The following is a 10,473-nucleotide window of genomic DNA, read 5'->3' as shown; positions in this document are numbered from 1 at the left end:
GAAGATATTTTGCTTGAGACTAAGTTTTAAATAGAGTAATGTGAACTCTTTAGGGTGCGTTTGGTTCACGGAATGTAAGATTATCAGTGTGAATAAAAGATTATCAGAGAATAGGATTACTGGGAATGTTGTTTTTTGTGCTTGGTTGTTTAGCAGGAATGTAAGATTACCGTATTTGGTTAAAGGAATAAACGATTATTGAAATGTATATTTGACCAAATTGTCTTTATTATATATTTGTATAATATTACAAATTGTAAAATATTTATATATTTTTTTAAAAATTAAATTAATAATATTTATATATTTTTTTAAAAATTAAATTAATAATATTTATATAATTTTTTTTACAAAATAAAAAATATAAAAAATATTTAATGAAAGAATAAATTTTTTTAACTCCTTAACTTCATATAAAAATTTAATTATAGATTTTTTTTGTAAATCTAAAATAATTTAAAGATAAATTTATAATTTAACTTTCGTATAATTTTTATTATTCAATGACAGAAGAAGGATATTTTTGAAAAAAAAAATAAAAATTTAAGGATCTTTTAGTCCAAAACGCCGGTAATGTTACAATACCTAAGAGAATTAAAGTAATGGCATTCTCAGTAATATTCCCAAAAAATCTACTATTGATAATAAAATATTACCGTGAATGAGATTCCCGACCGACCAAACATGAGAATTTGAGATTCACAAACCTTAAACCAAACTCCCCTAAACCAAACTCCCCTATAATGTAGTGAACCATAAACCCTTTTTGATTTATATGATAGTCAACCATTTTTTTTCCTCGGCCAACTTGGTTCACCGTAATAGTGATCGGTGAGTGACCCAACAGTCTCCATTGAAATTGACAATCTCGAATCAGCCATCTATAGTAGCCTCGGACTAACGTTCCAACGACAACTACAGTGAGCCTAACAAACCAATAGCGACGGTAACAGTCGTCTTCTCTCTGACAACAGCGTTGATCGGTCAGCTTTGGAACCTCTGCTCTTCACCACGTCGTCACCTGCAGCTAAACCACCATGAATTGACAATCAAATAGTTATGATATTAAGCAAAGAAATAGAAAAAAGGGGCTGGCGGGTATATTTCAATTTTTCGTTGATCCCGACGTTGATGGGAAGATTCGAACGGTGAGTATGTTCTTCTTGAAAGCGGGAATGGCATATCTCGGAAGCAACTTCATCCAACATTGGACAGCGGAGATCGGGGAGGTTGAAGCTCGCGACGGTCGAAACTTCTCTTGTAGATGTACGATTATCCATGGGTTTCTCGATGATCGGAGGCCCGATTCTTGACAAGGAAATCAAGACATTCCGGGTGGTGAAGTTTGGGCTCCGACCGACGATCGGCGACGACGGATGACGTGTTGGTCACTGACGTTTAACTTGTTGGTAGTTTTACTTGCAGAGCACGACGTTAAGACTTAAAAATATTTGAAAATATTAAATGTTGCATGAAGAAATGAATATAATGGGTTGATGTAGAAATGAAGCCATGGTACAGAGCGCACGTGGTTTTGGAATTTGTGATAAAGTGAGAAAGAGAAATTACAAGGTGGAATTTGTGATAAAGTGAGAGAGAAATTACAAGGTGAGTTATCCAAGTTTGGTAAAAGATTAACCTTGTATTCTAGCTTCTAGATTGTTATGATTATGGCGTAATGTTTCTAATAAGATTAATTTAGTCACTGATTTTATAAATAAAATATTATTGTAGCACCACAAGGTTTCAATTTTACCTATTGAGTCCTCAAATTATTATTTAGATTCTAATAAGTTATTTTCATAGCGAGGGAAATTATTAAGAATTGAGTTCATGATAGAGATGGTCCGAATTCATGAGAAAAGATTAGAAGATCGAAATCAAAGTTGTTCCTCTCGATCCGTTCGTCCGCATGAGCCGTTATTACCAGTATGGTCTGATACACCTTTTTAATATTTCGTTTAGAATATTACTCTGATAATAATTTTATTCGGATATGATCTAGATCTATGTACTTCTATAGATTGTAATAAATATGGCTCCTATACCGACCCCTTTTGCGAGGTGTGTTCCTTGTGTACTATATATACCTGTTTTAAATACATGTTTGAAATATCATGTGCACATAACTATTTTACCTGATTTGTAATAAGGCTAGCTGATCTGATTTAATTTTGCATAATTTATCTATTTCAAGCCTCATTTCTGATTTACTGAAGTTTTAAACCTGCTTATCTGATTCATGTTCTCCAGTTACTGCTTTTATTGAATTGATATCTGTTTGAACTCTGTTTCCCTACTACAATTGTTTACTATCTGAAAACTATTCTCTTCGGGGTACTCTGAGATCTGGTATGAAGTCTCTGTAGGTTCAGCTCCGATCAAGCTGGTAATTCCTCATGTAGGTTCAGACCGATCAAGATGGTAATTCCTTATGTGCCTGAGGGCACCCCCCAGGTAGGCACCTACGCTTCAGCTAGGGTAAGACCTTATGGACCCAAGGTGCTCCCTTAGGTTGGCACCTACGCCCTTTGGGCCTAGGGTAAATCCTTATGGATGTAGTTTTAGGGATCTGCATATGGTGTACGGTTGGAGGGTTGTTCTGTATTTTAAACTACAACTATATTATTGTTTTCATAACTTTGATAATGAACCGATTTTGAAACTTAACTGCATGTTTTTATTTTGCACTGCTGGAACACACTGAGCTCCCTAGCTCACTTCCCCAAACTTTTCCCTTTCAGATACAATTTGATAGGAGACTCGGACCTGACACTTAGAGGATCGACACATTCGTACAATATAATTTTGTTTTAATGTTTCAATCTTCCGAACTGTCTTTATTTTGGTGACATGTGCCTATTATTTGATATATTGGTTTATGGTTTGTTTTATTTTGCCTCTTATTTATGGACTATGTTGATACTAATTACTAGTGTTTTATTTAACTTGTAATATTTCATGTTTTCTATCACCTGATTTGAGTTTTACCATTATAATTATGTTTTTAAATAAAATATGATTTTTAAAGTGGTAATTATTTTGAAAAGTTTTATTGTAATCTGCTAGTAACACATAGGTTGGGTGTAACACCCCAACCCGTACCTGACCCGGATACGAGTCTGAGGTGTCACATTGACTTTTCAAACTTTGACTCTTGATAAAATTCAAAGAATTTTTAAAACATTTCATTAAAATAAAAGAGGTTTAGTTACATAAACTAACCACAATAACCAAAATCAATCAGAGCATATTTAATTCAACCAATTAGTACATGCCAACTATACTCAAATAACCAAAAACATTTAAATCCTCTATTTTCTGATCTGAAATTTTGTAAGGGAGGTGCTGACCTGTCTTACTCTTCTTCTCTTCTCTTCTTGCTTCTGTACCCTACGTGTGAAACAATCACACGCTAAGTCGAAGACTTAGTGAGGCATAAAAACTTATAATGCACTTTATAACATATATCAATACATGCATGTTCTGTTCTATCATGTTATACCAAATTACATGATTTCCTCGTATCATATAAAATCATATCAGATTAATTACAGTAAATACATACATACACATAACTCATCATTAACAGTTTATCATGTAATCACATACTTTTATGCTTAACCTTTTCAATCAAACACTATACATACACAACATCATATCATTTCTATAACATTTATCATATCACTAACATATATTTGTTTATATCTCTTGATTAGCCCATGTACATATGTGAGAACTATAGATATGTGAGTTTATGGAGGTTTTGCACTAATGCTGTCACCACAGCTCATATAAATGCACCGAAGTGCCACATAGAATTGAACCGTAGTGCCGCGTAGAATTGAACCGTAGTGCCATATAATAATGTCCATAAGGACCACATATCATTCCTTAAGAATCATATACATATACTAGGGATCAAGTATGTGTCTCACCAGACTTCACACATGTTCCAAAGAATACATATATGTCCCGAAGGACCACATATCATTCCTTAAGAATCATATACATATACTAGGGATCAAGTATGTGTCTCACCAGACTTCACACATGTTCCAAAGAATACATATATGTCCCGAAGGACCACATATACCATCGACTCTTGGCATGCCAACTATACCCCTAGCTCTCATGACACATAACATGGACATTGTCATTTATATCATTTCATATTCACACATGCATATTAATTATCTTTTATCACATGTCTGATCTCTTATAATCATGTAATCACATAGCTCATGTCATTTCTTGTAAAATCACATATATCATGTAATACATATAACTTATACACTTTCTCATATGTTCACATGGTTCACATCACATGAATCATATCTTTTCATATAGTTTATGCTTTATTCTCTTATATTCCCATACATATAATACATATCAAGCATGGTTACACAACTCCTTTCGATATAACTTGCATGTACCTATATTCTTTTTCATATACTCACATAGTCATATAGTATAATATTTCATATAACCTCATGAAACAACTCACATGGATACATACTCAAATACTCATAGTTACATGTCACTTAAATTATTCATATTTACCTAATCCATGGTCATATAGCTTTTATCACCAAGTCACTTATCTAATCTCTTATTCTCATATATTCATATTTATCATATAACACATAAGTTTTATTACATATTTATATCTCATTCCTACATCACAAATTCATAATATAATTTACATCATATCATCTACCTTATTCTGTATTTCTTAGTATACACTTACATTACCTAACCTATATTATACTTATAAACCTGAATATATTACTTCTATTATTTCTTTTATGTACAATTTAATCTATTTACTTAATTCAATTCCGTACAACTCCTATAATCATTTCATATCACTTCATAGCTTCTATTATATAACTAATGTATCATAATTTTATTTAAGCATATGAATCTTTCTCCTCTATCTTATCTTATATGCTCATAGTATCACTGAAGTTCAAGTCTCCTAGTTAATATATTATTTATGTAACCTTTGCTTACTTAGTTCATATCCTTTCTCATAAACTCACTTTTACCATATTCTCATATTATTACTTAAATTATCGCATAACATGTATTCACGTAGTAATATTTCATTTATATATATATATATATATCAAAGATCTTATCACATAACTTATCTTTTATATTCATATAATTTATTATCATATCATATGGTTTATATCATCATAACATATCACATATTCACATCAACCATATAATACATATATACAATAACATGTCAACACATATAAATCATACACATATATACTTCTATTTATGAATTCATGCATTTTACTATGGAAATAGACTTGTCGCAAGTCTTATTTCCATTTAACATCATATAATACTAATATGCACTCACCTGGCCTCACTAGTCCATTCCAATCTCTTATCTTCCCTTTTTATCGATCTTACTTGTCAATGATTCCGGAACTCGTTTAGGCTATGAATCTATACAATTATACATTTTAAGACAATTATTAGATACCTACACCTTGTAATTTGATACTAGCAACTTAAACGAACTTATTAAACCAATATTTACAATTTTCCTTTAGGGGGAATCGGTTCCCTCCTGTGGGGGTATTGGTTCCCCTCTGGAATTCTAGAATTCCATGTTCGTTTGAGGGGGTATCGATTCCCCTTGAATGGGTATCGATTCCCCTAGCCCAAAAATCCTATTTTGAGCTTGAAATTCACTTCATTTCAGCTTAAACCTTCATATTTTACTTCCTTTAATATTCCTAACTTCCATACACATATTTAAACTCATTTCTATTCCATAATCACTTCTTTAAACCCAAAATTCCATCATTTACATGGCATTCAAGAATCACACTAAATTTTCAATGTGTTCTAATTCCAATTCTAACACTTCATACTTCTTAATTAGATTGATGACAAGTCAAATTCATCCATAAAACTTCAACAACCATACCATATCAAAATTCCATCTTAAAACTCATATTACAAATTCCTTCTTAATTCCTTTATCTTATTGTTTAAATCCCATATAAGCTTTCCTTAAGCTTATTTAATACCCAAAGAATCAAAATCCACTTAATATTTACAGTAATTAACTATAAAAACCCAACTTACCTATTGTAGCTAAGCCCCACGTGAAGAAGAGAAAGCAAGAAGAAGAAAGCTTCCAGATAGCTCTCTTCCCACGTTTTTTCCACTCTTATAAAAGGAAAAAAATATCTTTTAAAGGAAAAAGACCATAATACTCTTAATTTCCTTTAATAATTACTAAATAACCTTCATCATATATTTCCAATAATCATTGAATTATTTCATTCTTCTACTTTAGTCACCAAATTCTAAAACTTTTCAATTTAGTCACTAACCCGGTATTGTGGATGTTACATTGGGTCTAGGGGGTTACATATAGTTGGTATCAAAGCTTTTGGTTTTTAAACCCCGAACTATGGAGTAGTCCAAAATAAAAATATGGTTTTGAAATGTTTTACAAAATCATTTATAAAGGCAATATCACCATTTTTTTACGAGTTTAACTACGTACGGGACTCTAGATGTCAATCCTGATATTAGGATTAATCTATTGGTATATAACCAGATAGGTTTATCTAATAAGAGCCGGGCGAAGTTGTAAACTATTCATAATCATGATCGTGATGGAATAACTTGATCTTTTGTACCTGCAAATGATTTATTGATAACTCTAACATACTTTTTATCTCGAGCAAACCCTTTTGGTCTGTTAGTGAATATTTCTGCTTATCAAGTTAATATTATTTCATTTGATAAATAATTTTTGGTATTGAAGACGTGTATGAGATCGTCAGTCTTTTTAAGTTAGTTGATCTCATAGAGTTGTTTTTACAAGAGTTCGTTCTGGTCCATGGATAAATGGATTGACAGAGTATGAAGTTGATCTAAATTTTCAAAATTAAGAAGATTATTTTAAAGGCTATGATAATAAGAGAGTAGTGTTAATCGGATAGTATTGTGAAACCTTGTAAAATGTTGTATCAGTAGTGTATATGAGCAAGTAAGAATTTGAAGCGTTTTACTTATGTTCTGGAATAATAAGTTTCAGATCTAATTTATTAAGAACGAGAATTTTAGGCCAAAGAGTAATTTGTTTGACATGCTCTAAGTAATCCTTTTCTTTCTGAAAATATCGGGTTTTTGTTAGTTTAAGGTGAAATTTTCTGACGATCTTAAGATTTTCCCATATGCGTTCGATCGTGTTTACCAATGTTATAAAAGAGAATTTCGAATTTAGAGTAGAGTTAGGACATTACCAAATTAATTTTGAAGGATTATGGCATCGAGTTCAGTGTTAAATATTATGATTTATCCAAGTACCTTTGCAGAATAAAATGCTAAGATTGGATGTGAAGGGGTAAACTATGTAGTGGATCCCTTGAACTATATTGATGCATTAGATAATAAGATTAATTGTTTATCACCTTGAGCTATTTATGAAACCTAAAATTATTTTGGATGTCCTATATGTGTCGACATTAAGATGATATCGATTTGACCCTTCCGTTCATGTTGATCTAATAAGGGATAACTAGTTAAGATCTAATTTGTTCTACTAGGAGAAGTCTGTTCAGATTCTAGATTAGGATGAGAAGATATTAAGAAGTGAAACACTTTCGATGGTTATGGTTCAGGGAGTGAATCGAAACCTTATAGAAGCATGGGAGACTAAGGATTTTATAAGGTTAGTTTTCACATCTCACAGATTTAGCTGAATTTCGAGGGTGAACTTTTTTTAAGGGGAGAAGAGTTGTCACACTCTAATTTAAGGGTTAGATTTTTCTTAGTTTAAAAAATGAATTTTAAAGTAGCATGTTAATTAATAGTTGGGCTCACTAGGAAAATTGAGAAGGTTCAAGGACTTTGGGGTAAATTTGCCCTTCATTGGTTATTGTAAAATTAGGAGCTTCTGAAGTTTACTTTAAAATTGAGCTTTTGATTAATGTTATTTTTTTTTATAAATTTAGAAATTGGAGAACCACACACTAAGGGAAGATATTTTGCTTTAGGCTCAGTTTTAAACCGAGTAATGAGAGCTCTTTAGGGTGCGTTTGGTTCACAGAATGTAAGATTACCAGTGGGAATAAAAGATTACCAGTGGGAATAAAAGATTACCAGGGAATAGGATTGCTGTGAATGTTGTATTTTGTGTTTAGTTGGTTTAGCAGGAATGTAAGATTACCGTTGTCATAACCATTTTTTTGTAAAACAATTAAATATTATTTTAAAAAACGATTATGACTTTAATTTGGAAAAATTGGGGAATTTGGAATTAATTTGGAATAAATTGAATAGAGTCGCCATCGACCTTTAGGTTAGGTAGGTCGAATATCTAAAAACGTCTTTTTAAAACAATTTTAAGGAAAATCATTTTTAAAGACAAAAATGGTCTGCGTTTACCAAATGTTCGATTTGATGGGTTCGGGAGTCGGTTACGCGTGGGGAAGGATTAGCACCCCACAACGCCCAAAAACTGGTACTGTGTCGCTTACATGTTGTCGTAAAATGGTGGAAATTACAAATCGAATATAAAGTTAAAATATGATCCGTTTATTGAACATTAATTAATTTGCTTCGAATCAATTAATTAGAGAAAATTCTTTAATTCGAAAAGAAATCTCGAAATTAGCAATCCTCCATCGAGAAAGCTAACTCGACTATTTCTTATCAATAAAAGAATATTCCCTCGTTAATAAATATATGAATCGACTAAAAATGAAAATCGACTATTTGCACTCGCATTCAATGAATAAATTGATAAAAAAAAATCGACTATACATCGTAGAATGAAAATTAATAACTTACATGAAATGAAATAAATTATTATTTAGAGACATTCATTGCAATGTTCGATTTAAAATGAAATGGATTAACAAAATAAAATCAAATTAATTTCAAGTTCACATTTGTTCGAATGTCATATCGGATTGTACCACTTCGATCAAGCGATACTTTCCATGCACGTTCTACAAATTTGTGTTCTCAAAATTATTCGAATTAGTTATGAAATGTTTAACCAAATACGAGAGATACATAAAGTGCTGACACAAAATAAATTAATATGAATATAAATCATGGAAGAAAAGCAAATATATGTATATATAAGGCACAAAGGTGGGCTCCACACGAAATACACATAAATACACTTAACATAACACTTATATACATAATAAATAAATAAATCCCGAATATCATTCAATTTGCAAATTAGAAATTTAATAGGAAAAATAAAGTAAATAAATCACATTGCACATACAATTTATATATATATGGAAAACATAAATAAATAAATAAATAATTTAATCGATGTAAACATGATCTATGCACTAATATAAATATATTTACACCAAGCAAGCATACACATTATAATTTAATATTAGGGCCTAAATGAACAAACATCAAACCTGGCAAATCAAAGTATGAAAAAGTAAAACTAACTGCAAGGAATAAAATAAACACATCACAAATTAATAAGTGAAATCAAACATTTAACTAAAAACAATTAACAGTGTAAAATGACTAAAATATAAGAATGATGAAAGTTAAAGTTCGAAGTAAAATACCCAACATTTCAATTAAGGACTGAAATATAAGAAAATAAAATACTATGATACTAGCAGAAACTTACCCAAAGATAAAATAACAAAAAAAGACTTAAATGAAATAAACACAAACATGAAGGCCGAATCATAAATAAACCAAATGTAAAACAGTGACCATAATAATAACTTTACAAATACCATGACTAGATTCTAATATTAACAGAACATGATAACACATTAAATCAGTGACTAAAAATAAAATATTTACAAATGTCATGTCCAAAATCAAATATCCATAAAGTATACAACACATGAAATTAGTGACTAAAATACACTAATAAAAACATATACAGGTTAAATAAAAATAAATAAAAGTACCATGGCCTCATCTTAAATAAACGCATAAAATATTTACAAGATAACATGGATGAAATTGCAACATTTACAAAACAAGAGCTCGAATTAAAAGTAAACAAAGTTTTATTGATGACTAAAATAGACGGTTACAAAATAGAAAGGACCTTTAGGGTAATAAACCCACGTGTGTAATTGCCATCTGGGTCCTCTTCAAAACGGTGCCGTTCCAAGCCATACATAAATACAAAATCCCACGGCCAAAATAGGCCACCCTCGCCATTTGTTTTCATTCCACACAAGAGACGAGAGAGAAAAAGGGTGAGAGCTCCAGAGAGCTCTCGGGAGAATGCGAGCCTCGGCCGTGCCGGCCGCCACCGATCGGCGGCCATCGCCGTACGCCGACGCCGGAGGAGAGAGGTGAAAACGTTATCCGAAGCACCTCCTAGCCCTGAACACAAATCTGAGACTCGTTTGGCCTGAAAATGGCCTAAACGCCACAGATCTGCTAAGAAACCAATCGGTTTCTTTGGCTCCGATGGCT

This window comes from Hibiscus syriacus, unplaced genomic scaffold, assembly GCF_006381635.1.
Source record: "Hibiscus syriacus cultivar Baekdansim isolate YM2019G1 unplaced genomic scaffold, ASM638163v2 tig00110387_pilon, whole genome shotgun sequence".
In the NCBI taxonomy this organism is placed as follows: domain Eukaryota; kingdom Viridiplantae; phylum Streptophyta; class Magnoliopsida; order Malvales; family Malvaceae; genus Hibiscus; species Hibiscus syriacus.
The sequence above is the reverse complement of the archived record's forward strand: the minus strand, read 5'-3'. Positions refer to the sequence as shown.